This window comes from Octopus bimaculoides, chromosome 9, assembly GCF_046866305.1.
Source record: "Octopus bimaculoides isolate indiv1 chromosome 9, ASM4686630v1, whole genome shotgun sequence".
NCBI lineage: Eukaryota > Metazoa > Mollusca > Cephalopoda > Octopoda > Octopodidae > Octopus > Octopus bimaculoides.
This window is the reverse complement of record NC_142936.1, coordinates 50240228-50260865: the sequence shown is the minus strand read 5'-3', so window position 1 is coordinate 50260865 and position 20638 is coordinate 50240228. Positions and strand designations below refer to the sequence as shown.

The 20638-nt window shown below is 32.4% G+C and overlaps 1 protein-coding gene across 15 annotated transcripts in view; it reads left to right on the top strand.

Annotated features, from left to right (window-relative positions):
• The window catches only part of LOC106868354 (N-acetylated-alpha-linked acidic dipeptidase 2), a 1035601-nt gene that overhangs the window by 337822 nt on the left and 677141 nt on the right, over positions 1–20638 (top strand). The window lies entirely within an intron of this gene.

Below are 20638 nucleotides of genomic sequence, written 5' to 3'. Positions count from 1 at the left end.
TATTTCTTTGTTTTGTTTTTTTTAAGTTTATTATGAAATATTTGATTGGATATTATGGTAACTCCTTGGCCTTCAAAAGAAAAAAAAATAAACAAGAAACAAACAAAAAGAATGTGATATAGCTACTAAAATACCCTCAACAACACCATCTGTGACATATATGAAAGCAGTCCCTACTAGAAATCTGGTTTCAGATACATTGCAAAAGTAGCAACCATGATCCACTTATCCCTCTTCTTATGAACAGCATCAAAATAACAAGAAATAGCAGGAAATGCAATTAATCACCGATACTCGTCCTAAATTCTGGTATCATTGAAGGGGCATCTGTCTTTATTTTATCTGCTAGAAATAGCAGCTATATCTGACTCAAGTGTCACCTTACCATTTTAAGAAAAAAGATGCATTAGGTAATATAGTCTGAGTTATACTATGCTTGACGAAAAAAAAAAAAAATGCACAAGATGGTCATGTCTGGAATGTCTTTGTGCATAGGCTTGTTCTTAGGAAGCAGACCTGTGTCAGTGGATTAAACAATTAAATGATAGGGTAAAATCAATAATAATTATACCAGGTAGCCAGTGTGGAAATAAAAACCTTATAGGTAAATTTTACATAATATTTTATAATTATATACATAATTATAACAAGGGGTTGGCTTTATGCCTCACCATACACTGTAAGAAATAGATGCTAAAGTCCTTTTGACTACCTTAAAATCTTCAAGAATAACACACTTTATTGAAGGCAAGTAAAAGAAAAATAATGAATCAATAATTCTGATTAACTATGGATGCATTTCGAACTTAAAGTAAAAAATAATTTTACTTGCTGTTTCTCTTAAGTTCGTATTTCGTATAAGTTCACAAGTATTTCAAAATATGGACGCGATCAGCATCATCGTATGTCCAATATCTTTCCACACTCGTAAAAATATACTGCCGAATATAATTCATATCTTTCTTTTATATCCACATGTATGCTAAGATCTTGACCACCGTACATGCAGTTTCGATGATGGAGTGAATTTATTAAAATATTATTTTAATAATAAAGGGTAAAATCAGTGTGTTATAAAGTGTGCTATTCTCGGAGATTTTAAGGTAGTAAAAAGGACTTTAGCGTCTATTTGTTACAGTGCATGGTGAGGCATAAAGCCGACCCCTTGTTATAATTATGTATATAATTATAAAATATTTTATATATATATGTATATACAGGCATCTACAGCTAGCAAGCCATGCTAGTCCAGACTGATGATGAGCAATGACTCTGAAACTAGTCTCCGGATGCTGGCTTTGCTGGGTGGAGGTGCTTATCTCCCCTTTGAAAACATGAGGACACAGAAAATGTGTCATGGCCAAGAGGAAACGGTCTTTCCTAGGGCTAAATAGCAGTAGCATTCTTCCCTTTCATGGGACTGTAACATTAAGTTGACAACATACCATCACTTTATCGTGCTGCTACTGCATAAATCTCTCAGAGATTTAGAAATATATTATTTCTATGTATATATATATATATGTGTGTGTGTGTGTGTATGTGAAGGTGCATGGCTTAGTGGTTAGGACGTTCGGCTTACAATCATAAGGTTGTGCGTTCACTTCTCATCGACACATTGTGTCCTTGAGCAAGACACTTTATTTCATATTGCTCCGTTCCACTCAGCTGGCAAAAATGAGTAGTACTTGTATTTCAAAGGGCTAGCCTTATCACACTCTGTGCCATGCTGAATCTCCCTGAGAACTATATTAAGGGTACATGTGTTTGTGGAGTCCTCAGCCACTTGCATGTTAATTTTACAAGCAGACTGTTCCATTGATCAGATCAACTGGAACTCTTATCATCATATCCAATGGAGTGTCAGTTATATATATATATATATATATATATATTTATACCCATGCACACCCTGCCTGCACAAGACTAGGGATCACCTACAACATCTCTACAATACTCACATAATACATAGAAGGCATAGAGAAAATTAAGAGAACCTGAAAATGCCACATTTTGAAAATAGATAAAATGAGAGATATTAACTCCAGTGTGCAATCTATTTATTAGTGCTACTATGTCTTATGCCAGTTCTGTTTGGGCTATCAGTTGCACCAAAAGCAATTGCAGAGAACTTGAGCTGATCAAAGCTTAGTGAGAGTATATGGTAGATGGGAACTGTGCTAAAGACTGTGTGTGTATGTGTGTGGGTAGGGTCTCTGGATGTTTTTATTCTTCATTTGCATGAAAAATTGCTGAGCAATGGTTGTTTTCAAATCAACTTGTAGCTTTGCACTTTCAAGATGTATACAGTGCTAACTTTACTTAAAAATAAGCAGGCCCTGCCAGCATATAAATAGTGGTATAAATGTATGAATGAATAAAATAGTTTCCCTAACCACAGACAACAAACAAACTTCATCCATAAACAGCCTATACAATAAAACCAAATAATAATTGCAATTTAAATGGTAAAGACAGTTTGTTGCTGCTACAAGTTCCAACAATAACAGTTTCTTACATTGCATCTGTCTCTGAAGAACCAGACAGTCCTAACACTTTCGGAACACTGCTACAACCACCACCTCAGAGCTTACCTTAGAGCTTGTGCATGGCCATTCATTCTGCAAGAAACAACTGCCAAATCTTTCTTTCAAAAAGAGAACATGTTGGATAATGTAATTTTAAATGCTCTATAATTGGGGACAAAAAATAAATGAATAAATAAATAAATGAGATGGTCATTTCTAGAATGCTTTTTAATCATAGATTTGCTTGATCAGAGGTGATGGCAGTCTAAATAACAACTGTTGGTGGGATACGCATCTGCAGAAGTAATTACAGAAGAGAAGGAATTGCTGTATATTAATTTAGTTCATCTTTATCCACTTCTGATCTGGATATCAGGATTTACTGAAATACAGGAGAAGAGTGAGTAGTAGATCTAACTTAATTAGTCTATGCTTCATACTATGAACTACTGCACATTGGAGTATCTAGTAGACTTTAACTAGACATAAGATTGTATATATGAAGTGATGGATCTGGCTGCTGATCTGTTCAAACCAGGCTGACAGAAGCTAAGCAGTAGTAACAACAAAAACTTACATGGATGTAGAACATACACATGAAAAATACTAGATATGACAGTCAGTTACATTCATGTCAACAGTAGTAGCAGCAGCAGCAAAAATAGAGGTAGTCTCAACAAACACAACTCTACAGCAGCAACAAGCATAACAAATGGGTGATCAATTACTACATACTTTGTTTTCTTAATAAATTTCATTATTTCTTTAACTTAAGGACATCCAATTTATGCTGTGGTAATTATCAGAGAACTAACCAAGAATTTGGGTTTAGGAATTCAAATTCACTGCTCACATTATCTTTTTTCTCCATTCAGTAGACTTCATTATGAGTGTTTCAATTTATCCAACTTCTAGCAGTCAATTTTGTTAGGAGATACTATTCTTAGAAATTCAGGCTTGTAATAGCTGTGTAAATTGAAATGTATTGAGCAAAGTGTAGTGTCCACAGAAAACACTGGAATATTGTAAATGCATTTAAATTCATGAACCGAAAGCTGATATTTTAAATCATATCCATCCACTTAGTCAGCAACAGGTATTGTTGTTGCTAAGAAAATTGTTATAAATATTGGAGTTTTTGACTAGGCCACAGTTTGTTTTGTTATTAAACTTTTTTTCTTAACAACAATAGTGTAAACATTTGCAAAAACTTTGTTACTGTGTTTGTTTCCTACCACTTTCAAGTTGCCTGTTCAAAACACTTCTATCTACTCTTTCTACTATTATTAAAGAGTACCCCAAGTCAGCCATGTATCAGATCTTTCCTCCAGATGTAGTGTATCTTTTTTTTGTAAGATAGTATAAGGTTTATTTGATTGTGTGACTCCCTCACTGATCCCACCATTCTGTTAGTGCAGCTGAAGCAACATCAAATATGCAAGCTATAGATGGGCTGTCAGTTTGTAGAGAATACTGTTTTATGATAATCCCCTCTGTTGCTTCTTAATATGATATGCAGACAGAGTTTCTCAAACATGATCATGTAGCATCACTCATCAATATCTTTAACTAAGTTACATCAGACAGGTTTCTACTTGCTACGTATTAATGTCGAGATCATCATGATGTGCAGCATCAAAATAATGTGATCCACGTAAATACTAAGCCATCTAAAATATTTATATTGTATCAAACAAATACGTGAAAACTAAACAGAAGATTCACCACAACGTAGGATCAATTTAGTTTATTGTCTACATTAAAGACATTCATATAATGCACATACACATGCAAGTGCTCTTCATTTACTTTTTATGGAAAACTGAAAGACATCATTATAAATTTGTTGTGTATAGAATGTGTAACTGTTTATGTTAAAAGATTGTTTACTTTTAAGAGAAGGAAAAATTCCTTATCTGTTATTCTCTTAATAGGAGCATTTAAAGAAAATCTTTTTCTTCGTTAACTCTTTATCTTCTTAGCTGTCTTTAACCTGTGCTTTTTTCAGCTTACAATTTTACCATATATATATTTATTTATTCATTTATTTATTTCTATTTACACCCACCTTCTTTCATTTCCAAATATATTTGGTCTTTATGCATTTTCTGCACCCTTCTCTACTTCAAATTTATCTTCCTGACCAGGTCTTATCTATTTGTGTGCTGAAGCATGTATTTGTTTGAATCCATTGATGTGGGGGTACCACATGTGTGTCATCATTGCTGCTGTATATATGTATCTCTTTTATTTTTATATCTCTATTATAAATACGTGTATGTATTTAGATTGTGTGCATGTATATATGTGTGTCTGTACCAATATGTTTCTCATGGTTTCACACGACTATTTCTTATGTGTATGCACATCCCTCATTTTTTTTGCAGTTTATGTGTGTGTGTGTCTGTGTGCGTGTATGTGTGTGTACATAAATTTTACTTGCTCATGTATCTGAGTGTGTGTGCATGTTTGTTTATTGGAAAATTCTTCCTGTCTTCCTTCCAACTTCCTAGTTTCACCAGGTAATCACTTATACTGCCATACCAATTAAGGCATAATGTAACTTCATTAAAGAAGAAAGACAATAAGAAATGAATATGAACAACAAAACAAAGCAAAGGAAATAACATTTTCCTTTTTTTTGTGTGTGTGTAACTTTTTAACTTTTATCTGAAATTTCTAGGAAATGAGGTTTGAGATAAGAAGAAAATTAAAATGGCTTGGGTTATCTTTTTGGTTGAGTTTCATAAAGCTCGACAAACGAGGGGAAACAAAGGAACCAGTAATAGGATCCTGCTAAAAGCCAGTAGATTGGAATGAAAATGGGGCCAGATCTTTGTAAATGTTTTCAGACTAAATTCTGCAAATGATTTTTCTATAATGATATGTGTTGGTGAGGAGTGGAGTTATTAATACCCCAATCCCCTCTTTAAACCTTATCTCACCATTTCATTTGGTGATTTTTTTAAAATTTAGAATCCAGTAAAATATTTCTGAATTTGTTTATATAACTTTTATTTTTATTTTACACCCCACCCCCATACACACACCTTACATACCTACAGCTTTTGCTTCTCTATCTTAAGTAAATTCTATTTAATTCCTAATAGCTTTTGTGGAAAACACTTTGCATAATTGCTGAAAATGTTTGATTGATAAATGAAAGAATGCAACTATTTAAATTAAGAGATGAAAATATGTTTGTTCTTTATTTCGCCTTTTATTTTCTGCTTTATATTGACCTTTTAATTCCTGTCTTCTGCTATACCCCACTTTTTTCTTTTTTTTTTTTGGTCATTTACAGTTTCATCTTCCATTCTACTACTAGAAATTTCAAATTTCATACTTTAATTGTAAAATGTTTTGAAATTGCTAAGATGTTAAATTGCTGTTATATACCATGGAATGAAAATGTTGGATGGTTTCAAAATGGGAATCTAGTTTTCTTCATTACCTTGTATGTGTTTCAAATGTCTACATTTAAAGCTTTGGCGAGAGAGATCTTAGAGAAGTGTATATGTTGTCCATAAATCTTTAGTTGTCTGGTTATTATAAAGGACTAGCATCCAACTTCCATTTATAATTAATCATGGCCCAATAAATTGTTTCTTAAATTTCGTTTCTTCATGACCCTCTTGTTTCTTATCAGATAAGCTTTCTTGCAATGTCCTTTCAGTGTTATTAAAATGGGTATATTTTATATTACAAAAACAGAAAAATAAAGATAAAACTCAGACCACACAAAACTACTAATAGCAAGAAATATGTGAATATCTTCAATTGGATTAATGTACTTGTTTGTTTTAGCACAATAGATTGATCTGTGGTGTAATAATTCACTGTAATGGGAATTTCTGTGATTTAAATACCCGTAAGGTATTGTCTTTATTTCCTTTAAAGTTGAAAATACAAATTTGTGCAAATATGTGGAAGGAAATTGTAGAAAAGCCAGCATTGCTAATTCAGATAGTATTGATGACTGATTCTGATAGTATTGGTCACGTTTAGCCTAAAGAATATTCAAGTTTGAGACTTGAATTGCACTGCAACTATAGAAATTCAGGAGAATTACCTTCAAAGAGAGATGCTTTATCTTTTCGATTGTTACAATGACATGGGTTTGAATCCAATCTAATTTACAAGTGCATATGTCTTTTAGAAAATATCTTGAGAACTATTTCTGTTATACATATTAAATTTTGGATTTTGCTCTGCTCAATCAAATTATTTTCATCAAATTATTTTCACAGACAAAATAACCATGACATGAAACTGTTTCAAACTTGGTATTTTGATCCGCATACTTCTTCAATAGGTTTGTTTTGCATATGAACATGAAAATGTTTGTTCTATTCTCTTGCAGTGATATATTGAGTTCATTAACCTTCCTAAATATGTCTGACAGAGAGTATAATACATTTTTTAAAAAGTTTCTAATTGAAGAAAAACATCTTTATCTGTTGTACATCCATCTAATGATTACAAAATAGTTAATCTTCATGTAGCTGTTTTCATAGAACTATCTCAATTATCAAAATATTTCATAGAAATATCTCAAATACCAATAGTTAAGCCACATTTGTAATGTTGCTTGATTTACATGATTGAATCACAAATTTAATTCATTGAATATGTTGCACAAATTCCTACAATTCTTTCTGTAATTCTCTATTATTTGACAGTAGAATTTTTCTTATTTTCTGTTCTCCACCTTGGCCTTTGCTTAAAAAATTCTGATTCTGCATGCCAATGAAACTATAACTTTTTCATTGAATGTTTATTGGTTTCTTAATTTTTGTAATTAGGCTTCATGCGAAGCTTCAGTAACTATGACTTTGGCATTCTTTTCTGCCAAGTTATCCTTTGGCAAATTTAACCAATGTGAGTTATTTTCAGTTCTGTGTAATACAAAGATTAACAAACAATTTTGAAAAAAACTGTGAGATAAAATTTGAAAAAATTAACGGAAATAAAAAATAATTATTATTGACAGAAACAGTATTAATACCAAGAGGTAATCTTTACAACCAGCTTAGTATTGTAACCAGATGTATTGTCAGAATGTTGATTGCTGCAGCACTTACCTTGAGGGGACTCTCTCATATGGATCCATGGTATATAAAATCAGATATATATTGTAGCAGACAAAACTCATTCAACACAGGTATCAGCACAGAAATCAGAACTGTCAGACCATGTGATTTCAGAATGCTGCTCTTCTTCAGTGACAGGAATCCAGTGACAGCATATCATCCAATATATATCACATCATGTTTATTGGGGAACAACTAAGTTAAGTCTGTATCATGAGTGTTTGGAGGTATCAGTAGGTGATATGGTAGTTTGATATCTAAATTGTAAGATTTTCTTGAGAGAGAGAGAGAGAGAGAGAGAGAGAGAGAGAGAGAGAAAAACACACACACACATCCTGTTTAAGCTTTTGAATTGTTTTTAAAAGAAATTAATTAAAATAACAATAAGTTAGTTATCCATTGTGTATGGATGAACTGCAGTGGTTTGCTCAATAAAGTATTAGGGTTTCGGCCTCTAGACCCATCTTGCTGCCTTAGTCTACCAAACTTTACCAAACATGTCTCAGATAATCTGTGATATACTGAGGGTCTGTCTAGATTTGCAATCAAATTTTTTTTGTGCTATAACCTCTGTTGTAAATAATAATCAATGTTCTTATGGTAAGAAAATGACAAATCTGAAAGCTACTGATTCTTTATATTAGAATAAAATTACCAATTCTTTGTGTTAGAATACAATTACTGATTCTTTATATTTGAATAAAATTATTGCCTGAAGCATTTAAAATACGTGTTGGTTGTTGTAGAATTATTGATAGTTGAATAATTCATGCAGGTGCTGTTTTTTTTAAAAAATTTATTTAATTTTTTATGTTGAGATTACATCTTACCCTTACCTAACCAAAAATGGCATGGATGTGTGTGTGTGTGTGTGTTGTCTGTTTGTATGTGTGTTCATTTTGTTTGCATTATTATTTATGATTTGTTGATTATAGGCTAGTGGGGTTCACAACTTATCAAGCTATTGTGGACACCACACTGAAGACATTGTTTTTATTATGTCTAAGATATACTGACTGAAGTAGCTGAATTCAAAACTGTAAACTACAAAATACTTGTAAATGTTAAAGTACTCTTGCTGTTTAGAATGGAAAATTTTACCAAATTTTACCCCTTCTAGTACTCACCCACAACTCAGTTGCTTGGGGTATTGTGAGTTAAGTGTTTTTGCCATAACAGAGCACAGTGCCAGTGAGTGATATGAACTACTAAAATTTTAACTCATTTCACACTGTATTTCTTTGGAAATTCACATCTTTGTAAGGAAGAATTTAGTAAAATAACTTTGTCACTATTGATATACTGGGAACATAAATTGATATAAAATTTTGATGGAAAGTTTAATTTAGATAATTTTAAAGCAGGAAGAATGCATCATAGTACCAACAGTGGTCTCAGGTGTATTGGTACCAAAAGGGTTAAATGGGTATCTGACTTTATTTATCCAGCCTCCTGTGACTTTAGTATGGAGTAATTTTATTTCTATTAGATAGGCATATAATATTGATACAACTGTCATGAAAATCTCATATTCCAATCTACTGTTCCTTGTAAATCTGCAATCTCATATCTATCTATCTATCTATATATCTATCTATCTATCTATCTATCTATCTATCTATATATCTATCTATCTATCTATCTATCTATCTATCTATCTATCTATCTATCTATCTGTGTGTGTGTGTAAGCTACAAGAATCAAATTGTGTGAATAGTATTGCCTTCAGATAATTCTCTTACCTGGAAAAGAGATGACAGATGGTGGCAGGAAGAGCATCCAGCTGTAAAATGCTGCTTCAGATAACTCCCCATCTAACTTACGCCAGCATGGCAAAACAAACATTAAACAAATGGCCAACTGAATGAAGTCAGTTTAACAGTAAATAATGTTACAGTAAATTGCAAACAAATTTATTTTGAGACTTAGTCTTAAAAGGATTCACTTAAATTTAATTATTCTGTTTTCAAACAAAATATGATCACATTTATTTATGTGCCCACTGTTGCCTTTCTGGCACTTGTGCCCATGACATGTGTAAGGATTTTCGAGCAAGATCGTTGCCAGTGCCCCTGGACTGGCTCTTGTGTGGGTGGCACATAAAATACACCATTTTGAGCAGGGCTGTTGCCAGTACCACCTGACTGACCTTCGTGCGGGTGACACGTAAAAGCACCCACTACACTCTCTGAGTGGTTGGCGTTAGGAAGGGCATCCAGCTGTAGAAACTCTGCCAAATCAGATTGGAGCCTGGTGTAGCCATCCGGTTTCACCAGTCCTCAGTCAAATCGTCCAACCCATGCTAGCATGGAAAGCGGACGTTAAACGATGATGATGATGATGATGATGATGATGATGATGATGATGGTTCAAGATTTATACCATATTTGAATATTGTTATGTGAGAAGAAATGTGGTGGACCTAATCTGTTATCCAGTTTAAGCCCACCACCTGGACTTTGATTGTGTTGAGTAGAATCCATTCAGTTATAAATTTTTGGATCATATCTCTAGTCTGAAGATAAAATGATGCATTCCTTTCAGCTGCAGAAGCCCATGGATTGTTGTTTCTCTTCATCTCCATGTATAAAGACTTGGAGGTTCTGAAAAAGTTACAGGGGTTTCCCTCTCTTTCCAACTAAACTGTAACAAAAAAAAAAAAAACAAGAAATATCCTTATAAATACAACACAAAACAAAATCCCAAGTTTGATTAGAATCTATGATGGAATTGGTAATGTCTCTGATTTTTGGTTCTTAGTTTTGTGAGATTTTATCATAACTATATTGATTTGTTTAGGGGTAAGGTACGTCCTGAAACAATTCCCCATGGGAATTTAAAACACCTTAATGGTCAGAGTTGTAAAGACTAGTTAATGTAGCCGACATTTTGTTGCCCAGTTGTACTGTCTATCTTGCTATTGTATCCTATTATTTTTGGACAAGAAAGTTTACCTTCTCAAAACTTCAGTAATCTATATATAAGAAATTGTTGTCATTTCTCTTTTAGAATTAAGTTGAAATCATTGTCACTGTTATTAATGCGCATGAAATTTGTTCCCATTTATCCCTTGCCACTTCATATATTTGATATAATTAAAATATAATGTAAAAATAAAATAAATAAACTGGGGAAACATATGTTAGTCTACAACAAATCAATTTTGAAAAGTTTGAATGATTGTTGTCAATAGTGATGGCTTAGTGGCAGATGTCTACTAACTAAAATCAACAACAACTATAACATTAACAAGCTACAAGAATCAAATTATATGAATAATATGTTTTCAATTGATCATTTTTCTTGTTCTCTGATTTCATTCTTCTTGTATACATTGTAATATTAGCTTCCATCTGTATTCTTAGTAAATCTGAGTAGAGAGTTATGTTTTGGAAGGATTTAAGAGAAAAACAAAAATTATCAAGAACCTAAAGGAAAAAAAAATATGTATCTAAAAAATTGAGAAACAAATGTTCTGCTAGATAAGATGATTAAAGTGTCTTTTGGTTTTCTCTCTAAGCAGATAATTATTTCTTTATAACATTACCAGGCTCCATTTCAGGTTTATATATATTGTATTTGTAATGTGCATATTGTTTGAATATATGTGTATATATCTATGTAATATGGATATATTTGTGTGTATGTATCTTTGTAATATGTATATGTTTGTGTAAATATGTGTGTGCTTATGTCTTTGAGTGCTTGTGACCTTTTGAAATCAATGTTTACTTCTTGTTCTGTGCTTTCAGTGAAATTTATTTTACTTTCTATCCTCTGTGCTTACAAATGTGTTGTTTACTTACAATATACAAGGAATAAAAGTAAAATATTTGAGTGGATATATACAACATAAGTTCAAGCTGGACTGCTTATCTTTACATCAATTTCACTGTTGGCTTTTCATTGTAATATGCATAATGCAGTATTGTCTCTCAGTTCATCCAGCTGGCAGTTTAGGCACTATATTAATGGCAGTGGATTAGTAGAACCGTTAGAGCAGTGGACAAAATACCTTGCAGTTTTTAGTTGTGATTCTTTATGTTTGGAGTTCAAATTGTATGAAGGTCAGTTTCGCATTTCTGCATTCTGGGCTTCGTAAATACTAAGGTTAGTCAAAAAAATAATGCAATATTGTATTATATATAAAAAATAAGGTGTACAATCTAACATAGTGTACATCATATAGCTATACATCTTGGATCAACATCCCAACTACTCAACATCTCTTTCAATGGCATTGTTCCACCTATGAATGAGGACATTTTCCTAGCTTTCTAAAACTCAGCTGTCTGCTGATATAGTTTTACTATTATAATTGTTATAATTTTCACTCAATAAAATGAAGACTGCTGTAAGGAATTGGCTGTCACATTAGCCAGCTGAGTTTTACAAAGCTGGGATAAATGTCATTGAAAGAGCTGGTAGCTGGGTTGAGAAGTATGGCTACGAATCTGTGATGTAGAGCTATATGTTGATGTAAAATATATCTGATTGTATTCTTTATGTTTTTTTACAACATAAAACTGCATTACTTTTTGATTCACCCTTGTACATTACCAGTCAGGAACTGGAATCAATTGCATGGAATTACAGTAGAAGAGTATTAAAGATTATTTGTCAATCCTACTAGATAAAAATGAGCACCCAGTCCAGATAAGAGTTCTTGAGTCACTGAAACATTTATATCTTATGTACAAAACTGTGAACTGGTTACAAATCCAGTAACCGGAGTTCTATTCTCTGGATTTATATTGTTTCTGTTAGTTTACTTGGTGATGGTAATGACAGTAATGTCAGCATTGATTAGGCAGGATTATGGTATGTAGGTGGTTAGTTAACTAATTAGGTGTGATCTACAGAACTATATTTCCATATAATCTGTATTACTGCATTGTGTGGGCCCCATAGTATGCTTGATAGTATGCATGTGTCATATAATATTGCTTTTACTTGTTTTTGTATACCAGTAATGTGGTGGTGTGTGGGAGGAAACAGTAGATTGGGGGTAGTGCGGAGGAGGTTGTCGAGCAGAGTGAAGTAGGGTGGAGAGAGACAAAATGAACTTACTAGTAAAAGCAATTTAACAAAATAAAGACTCTGTCTGTCTGTCTTTCTCTCTCTCTGGTCAGGTAACCATGTACTTCCCCCATAGGAAAATGCTTGTTTCTATCTCACTATAACTTCTCATCATCTGACACAAGATCCCCTCCTCCAGTACCCCTCCCCTCTCAAAGGATTTTTGTCTTGCAAATTACTTGGTAACTCTGCCAGTGCTGGTGCTACTTAAAAAGCATCCAGTCTACACTGTAAAGTGAATGGTGTCTGGAAGGGCATCCAACTATAAAAACCATGCCAGGCTGACCTTGCCTGTGCTTGTGCCATGGGAAAATCGCTCAGTCCGTTCTGCTGGGTGGTTGGTGTTAGAAAGGGCATCCAACTTTAAAAACTATGCCAAAACAGACACAATAGTCTGGTGCAGGCTCCTGTCTGGCCGGCTCCTATCAAACCATCCAATCCATGCCAGCATGGAAGGCAGACATTAAATGATGATGATGATAGACTATCTGGACATGAGAGAAGCACAGTAGAGTGCCTCTACAGCCAGTGATAATGTGAAGTGTACTGGTTAGTGTGCTTATTAGGTGACTACAGTCAAAGCAAGAGTGGCCATATTCACAATGGATGTGGTATATTGGTTCCAATGTGGTTCTCATTCCTGATGTTCTTTCATGTGATGTCACTGACCATTTTTTTCCTCTGATTTAAAAACTGGTACATTTTGTGCTTTGAGGAACAAAACCATTCACTGAGCACTCCTCTGATTATTTGTGTAAAGAAATTAGTTTGCTGCGTCACTGTTATTTGTGGAAATGTTATTGAGGTTAGTTGATCACTTCACCTCTATCGAGGGTGGAAGAAATTCATAAAATAAGTATTAGCAGCATGGAATCAAGATTTATTGTTTCATGATTATGCACATCATTATTATTTCTGCTATTTCAGTATTCAGTATTTCTGCTAACTTAATAATTTACATATTACTCTTGTAATGACCAGTCATCTTGAAATAACGTAAATGAGAAAATAGTACACTATATCATTCCATAGGGGTGGTAATTGTAACTATAGCGGTGACGATGTTGGGAAGGGTGATAATAACAGTAGTAATATTGATTGCGTTATTTGAATTCATTGTTCAATTACACTCTGAAATGATAGTAATAGCATTGAAAATCAAGCTATGTAGTTATTGCTTCTGTCATGGCTAAAGTTCACAGATGGACTTGAATTCAGTACAATGAGCTCACAAAAGTCTCATCAGTTTTATAGTACAGCTGCTTACTACGGTGTACTAGTGCACCACATTGGTAGCTTCACACAGCAACTAGATCAACTGGGCCATTCAGAATTATGTATATTGGTCATAGTTTAGTGTTCTTGCCACATTATGAATCCCTCAGCTTTGTGGTATGGCTGGTTTATATATTTTCTTATCAACACAACTCGTGTATTGTCCAGCAGTAATTCTATTGCTGTTCACAATAGTGGCACTTAAACTCTTAACTAGTGTTGGTTATGTTGTTAGTGAGGGTAATGGTCATAGTAGTAATAATACAACTACAAATGTTGGTAATGGTGATGGTAGTAGCAGCATCGAGATATATATCAGCTTTTGGTTTTTCTGTTTGACCATTTTAATATAAAATCTCAAATAATTTACAGGAGGGTTTTATAGTTTTTTTTATATATTTGATTTAACAAAAGGACAAAAAATAAAACCAAAAATGGAAAGAAGTTAAAAGGGAAAATGCTGACTATGATTGTTTTTTAGTCCTCTCCTTTATAACTCTGCCTTTATTCTACTCTGCTTTCTCTGGACACGCTTCTTAGTTTCATTACTTCAATATAATTTTGTATGAAAATATTTCCGTTGTTATTAGTTGGTATCAGGCTATGTAGACACACACACACACACATATATATATATGTTCATAAGCACATGTGTGTGTATTTATAAAGATATACATATATATATAGATATATGTACATAGATATATGTGTGTATGTGTGTGTGTATATATATATATATATATATATATATATATATATGTGTATATATATATATATATATATATATATATATATATATATGCACACACACACTTATACACATGCATGTGTGTGTATTGATATGCATATATGTGTATGTACATATATATGTACATAGATATACACACATGTATATGTGTATATGTATGCACACACATGTACTTGTACACACAATCACAGTCATATTACGTACTTTATATATATGTAAATGATGTTTACACACGTACCTATATGCATGTCTATACATGTGTGTGTGTATGTGTATATATATATATATATATAAATATGATTACATATGTATATTGCCAAATTTGCATATAAATATAGAAATGTTTGTATACGTGTGTGTGTGTATCTATGTACACACACGCACACACACATACTGACTTTAACACTTAGATTGAATGAATGAACAAATGTATATATATATATATATATATATATATATATATATATATATATATATATATATATATATATATAATATATATATATATAGCGGGAAAAAAACAAGCAAAGAATAATCGATGTCTATTGACCAGTATTTTTATTGCAATGTCCGCATCAGTCAGCCGTATCAACAGTACCATTGATGCAAACCTACTGTGAACAACACATCTTTTACTTAAAGTATTATCTTTTTTTGTTTTTTGCCTTTTCCTTTTACAGTGATATTGCTGTTGCTATCTTTGTTTTTTATATATATATATATATATCTTTATTCTCACTGTTTTCCAAACTTCTCGTTAAAAAAAAAGAGTTAGACCTAAAATGTGCACATTGAGTGTGCGTATTCTTGTATAACATAGTGTTGCATGTATATGTATGCACACACACACACATATACATAAATGTGCACTATACATGTGTACCCATACCCATACACGTACACACGTGTATTTCTCTTGGTATGGATTTGGGTTTTTTTTTTTACATTTTCTTTGATGCTTTGCTTATATTTCTTTTTCTTTCCTTTTTTCTTCTCAGTTTTTACTTATTACAAATGCTATTTCCATCAACTATTATTGCTAATTTATTATTAGTATTATTTTTGTGATATGTTTGTTGTTGGAAAATCTAATATTATTAAATCGTCTCCTTGCCAAATAGTAGCCTCCTGCAATACATTCTTGTTTTTCTTTCTTTTTCTCATCTTATTATTCTTGTTGTTGTTGTTGTTATAATAAAAAATAAAAGGAATTATTATTTTTCCTGTTATTTATGTTTTCTTAGTACTGTATATTTCTTTAGTCTGAGGATTTTGATGGAAAATTGTTTTGTGCAAGAAGATGAAAAAGATGAATAACGTGGAAAAAAAAGAGAAACTGAATGTAGAAATTATTACTGATGGTGATGATAATAACATTTCATTCTTTAGGCCTGAATTTATAGAGCAGTGGTTCTCAATTGGGGTTCACATGACCCTTAGGGGCCTATATGCAATTTTGTAGTTAAATTTTATGTGCAATAAATTGGTTATACTTCTAAAATACAAAATATATTTTAATTTCTTTTATACAATTAAGGCAGTGAGCTGGCAGAATTGTTAGCATGTTGGGCAAAATGCATAGCAGCATTTCAGCTGTCCTTATATTCTGAGTTCAAATTCTGTTAGGATTGACTTTACCTTTCATCTTTTGGGGGTCAATAAAATAGGTTTCAGTTGAAAACTGCGGTCGATTTAATCAATCCAGCCCCTCCCCCAAACCTGCTGGCCTTGTGCCAAAATTTTGAAACCATTGATTTTTTTTATTTTTACAATTCCTAGTGATATTTAATTATAAGAATATAATTGGATTTTTTGAAACATGAAATTACTATGAGGGTCCACTTGAGTAAAATAGAAATCAATGAGGTCCATAGGTGAAAAATGGTAGAGAAGCACTGTTATAGACTTAGAATCAAAGTGGGAAAAGAAATCAAAATGAGCTGTTGTAACTTTCATCCATATTATGCACTCATGCTCTCATACACAGACATTCATACATTTACATAAATGCTAATATGTCTATACTCACACACATACTTGGACATTCTATTACTTGTAGCCTCAAAGGAACCAACATCATACCAAGAAATGCATATAAGGGCAGCTGCATCAAACCCTTTCATTGAGCAAATATGAAGTTGCAATAAACCATATAGTGATATCCTAGCGTATCTACAAATAACCAATTAAAGATATACTCTTATCTGATTCATTTATTGGACTACAGCCATGCTGGAGGTCTGACTTGTTGGGTTAGTCCAAGAAATTGACCTCAGTACTTATATTTGATCTAGATCTTATCCAGCTGAATTGTTTTTGAACCACTAAGTTATGAGGCAGTACAGAAACTACAACCACTTGTCAAGGAGTGATGAAACAAAGCCACACACACACACACATGCACGCGGAGCTTCCAAACAGTTTCTATCTACCAAATTCACTCGCAAAGCATTGTTCAAACTGGGGCTATAATAGAAGACACTTGCCCAAGGGACTTACCCTAAAGCTACATTGTTGTGAAGTAAACTTCCCAACTGCACAGCCATGCCTTCACCTTTATTTTTTTTTACATGCTTTCTTGTGGCTATAGTGAGTCAACGTTTCCTCGCACATTGCTATTGATATTGCAAAATAAGTTGTCTATGATGAGTTAATATTTGAGCTAGTATTCTAACCAGTGTATTAGAGCCAATCATCTTTTTAATTAGGATTATACTGTAGTTGTTATATCTTTGTTTTCTGAACTTTGTCTTAGAATTCATAACAGAGCATTGCATTTATGGTTGTAATCATTTGGAAAACTGCATTATTTGTCTTCTCATCTTTTCAGCTATTATATCTCCCTTTTTGTTGTCGAATCTCTGGAGAATAGTATAAATAATATTGTTAAACATTCCTTATAATGTAACATTGTGCATATTGTAACATTGTGCATATTGTAACATTGTGCTGCTGTCTATTTTTATTGTTTAAAATATTAGAAAAATTCTATTGAATGATTTCTTTCGAAATGTTTAATTATTAACCTTAATGAATCATGCAAGTCATAAATTACAAGAAATGGTACTGAGTGCAAACACCAGTGGTACAAAAAGGGATTTTGAGACTTGAATCTAAAATCTGTGGTTTAATGTGGTATATGTTACTCTTTGTTTTTATTATATTATCTGGGATTTTCTATTGGGTCTTCAGTTGTTAAGATTTTGAGGTGGGGGAAAAACAAATCAAAGAGTTTTTTTCTATTGAGTCTAGTAAATTTCTTGGTAGCTAAAACTGTTTTTTTTTTTAGAAGCTCACTGAAAGATATTTAAATAAATCTTGCTTTTCTTAGAAAACGAGGTATTTTAGTCACTCAACCTGTTTCTTAAGCAATCAATATCTAATTGTTCTTTATGAAATCAATTTTATTCTACCTGTCTGTTTCTGAAAAAAACTACTCGGAACTTATTTCTAAAATTGCTCCTTTGAGAATCACCTCAGTTTTTGAATCCGTTATACGGTTTTATAAAATTAAACAGCTGTTATTTATCTAACCCGTCATCTTATCTTTATGAAATCAGTTAACCAGTAGTAGTTTTTCAACTATTCTTTTGTGTTTTATTCATACTCTTTATTTGCTTACAAACTGAGTTGTTATCTCAACTTCATCAATATTATAAAATGTTAGAAATAAAAAATAAAAAAATTGTCTCTTTCAGTTTTTAACCAAAATCTTTGAAGAGCTTGTTGCTGCTACAAGTGGATTATTAACTATACAATGATCTCTCTATTTATGCAACTGTTGCAGTTAGTTATTTGATGGTTTATTTGATAAAATAAATCACTGCTGAAAACAAATTAGAAGTGGAAGAGGGGTGGTTTCAATTTTCCTCTCATGCCAAATTTCTCAAGAGTTTCAATACAAGTTATTCCATGTCTAAGGATAGCATTTGTTCAGTTCAGCTGCAGAGAAAAACTGTCTTCAACAAATGCTAGATAATTGCCTTAGTATCGACAACAGTTCAGTAGTGCTATCACTTGAATTAAATCCTTCCCTGTCTATGGTTGCATTGACAGATTGTTCAACTTGTTGCAACTAAATTAGTTTTCTTGCTGGCATCATTCTATACCTTCAACTTAGAGAATCTTGCTTCTTTTATTCCTTTTCTCCCTGGTTTCTTTTTTTTTTTTTTTTCTTTTATTATAAATTCGATTATATCTTCTTGGAGTCGTTTTATATTCCTATACCTGAAATTCTTTAGTTTGTTTCTGAAGAATTCCTCAAAGTTTAGGACAAGTTTTAGACAGTAAAAAGAAACAAAAAATTTTTTTGAGAAAATAATTTTTTTTGTCTTTAGTTCTTCATCTGAGAGGAATGTCAGTGTATTTTCTTTTTAATTCTTTATACTTTTTTTCATGTTTTATTTTACTCAGTTGGTTTTAATTTTAACTTTGACTTTCACTTGAGTGGTCATATATTTGTGTATAGATGTCAAAACTAACATGGCATACATGTATTTCATTGCATAATATTCTATTTTGTATTGTAGCTGCATGGCTATGTTATACATGTTCTTGTGTATTTCCATGTGTCTATATGTCATTTTGTGTCTAGTAAAGATTTCAGATAATTCAATCTGCGACAATATTAGTTTAGGTTATAGTGATAAAGTTGATGTGAGACTGTTCCTACTCACACTACTTATGATTGGGGTTGTTTGTGAATGCAAACAGGTGACCATGAAGTAACAAAGATAACTAAGATTAGCTAGGGAGCAGTTTAGTATTAACTCTTTCTTTGTCATATTTCTGTTGAAATACACTGTTTTTGTTTCAACTAAGTTTGAAAATAAGAAAGAAATTAGTAAAATAACTTTTCCATTATTAAGCTGGTGTTTGGAATATGAATTAACATGAAGTTTTTATGGAAGGTTTTAATTTTGATCACTTTACTCCTTTAGCATTTAAACCAGCCATATCTGCTCAAATATCCCACTTGTTTTATGTTCAAACCAACCAAATCCAGCCTCTCACACTTACCCTTTAAAAATTTACATCAAAATTTTGTCGGAAAAAAATAATGCATTGTTAATTGAAAACAATGTGAATCAAAAAGCATTACATTTGACTGAGTATTGTGAATGCTGAAGGGTTAACATTGTGTATCATAGAATCAATGATGGTCTTAGGTAGGTTGGCATCAAAAGGATTTAATCTGAGTATACATTAGGGATTGATGTAACAGTAATAAGAAATGATAAGGGAAGCGGTCAATCTTCCCACAAAATCAGACAAAGTTGTTGAAGATAGTGACAGTGATGACAGTTGTAGACATGAAATATATTCTATGACTTGTATAAATTATCTCTCATAATCATCAGGTTAGTAAATCATTGATGTGGTTTAGTTTTTCTCATTCTATTTTACCCAACTGCGATTACAGCTGGCAGGTATAAAGATATTTAGAAAGCAGTTTGTCTAATACTGTTGCTGTTGTTGACCTGGTCACTTCTACTTGAGTTGACCTACAGCAGTAAGATAGCTTGATCAATGAATTGTTCAATCAGTATTTTGGCTGAGATGATCCTGTCTTAATGCTGTCCAAAGACAAGTGACATCAATCATGTCTTCACTTTTGCAGATGGAAAGAGTTCAATAAAAGAGATTTGGCAAATGCATTGATCAATTTGAATGATTGCATAGCTAATTTGTTGACCCATATCATTTTAGTTTCTGTGTCATATGATAAATAAGTTTCCAGATAAATTATACATGACTGATTCTTGACCTTATAAAATGACCACTCTTCACAGTTTTATTTTTTTCTATTACTTGTTGAAGCATAGTTATCAGGATGTAGTTTTATGTCAAATCTTAAATACAATTTATGTATGTAATTAGTTTAACGGATGCTATGCAACATAGCTATAAATCTT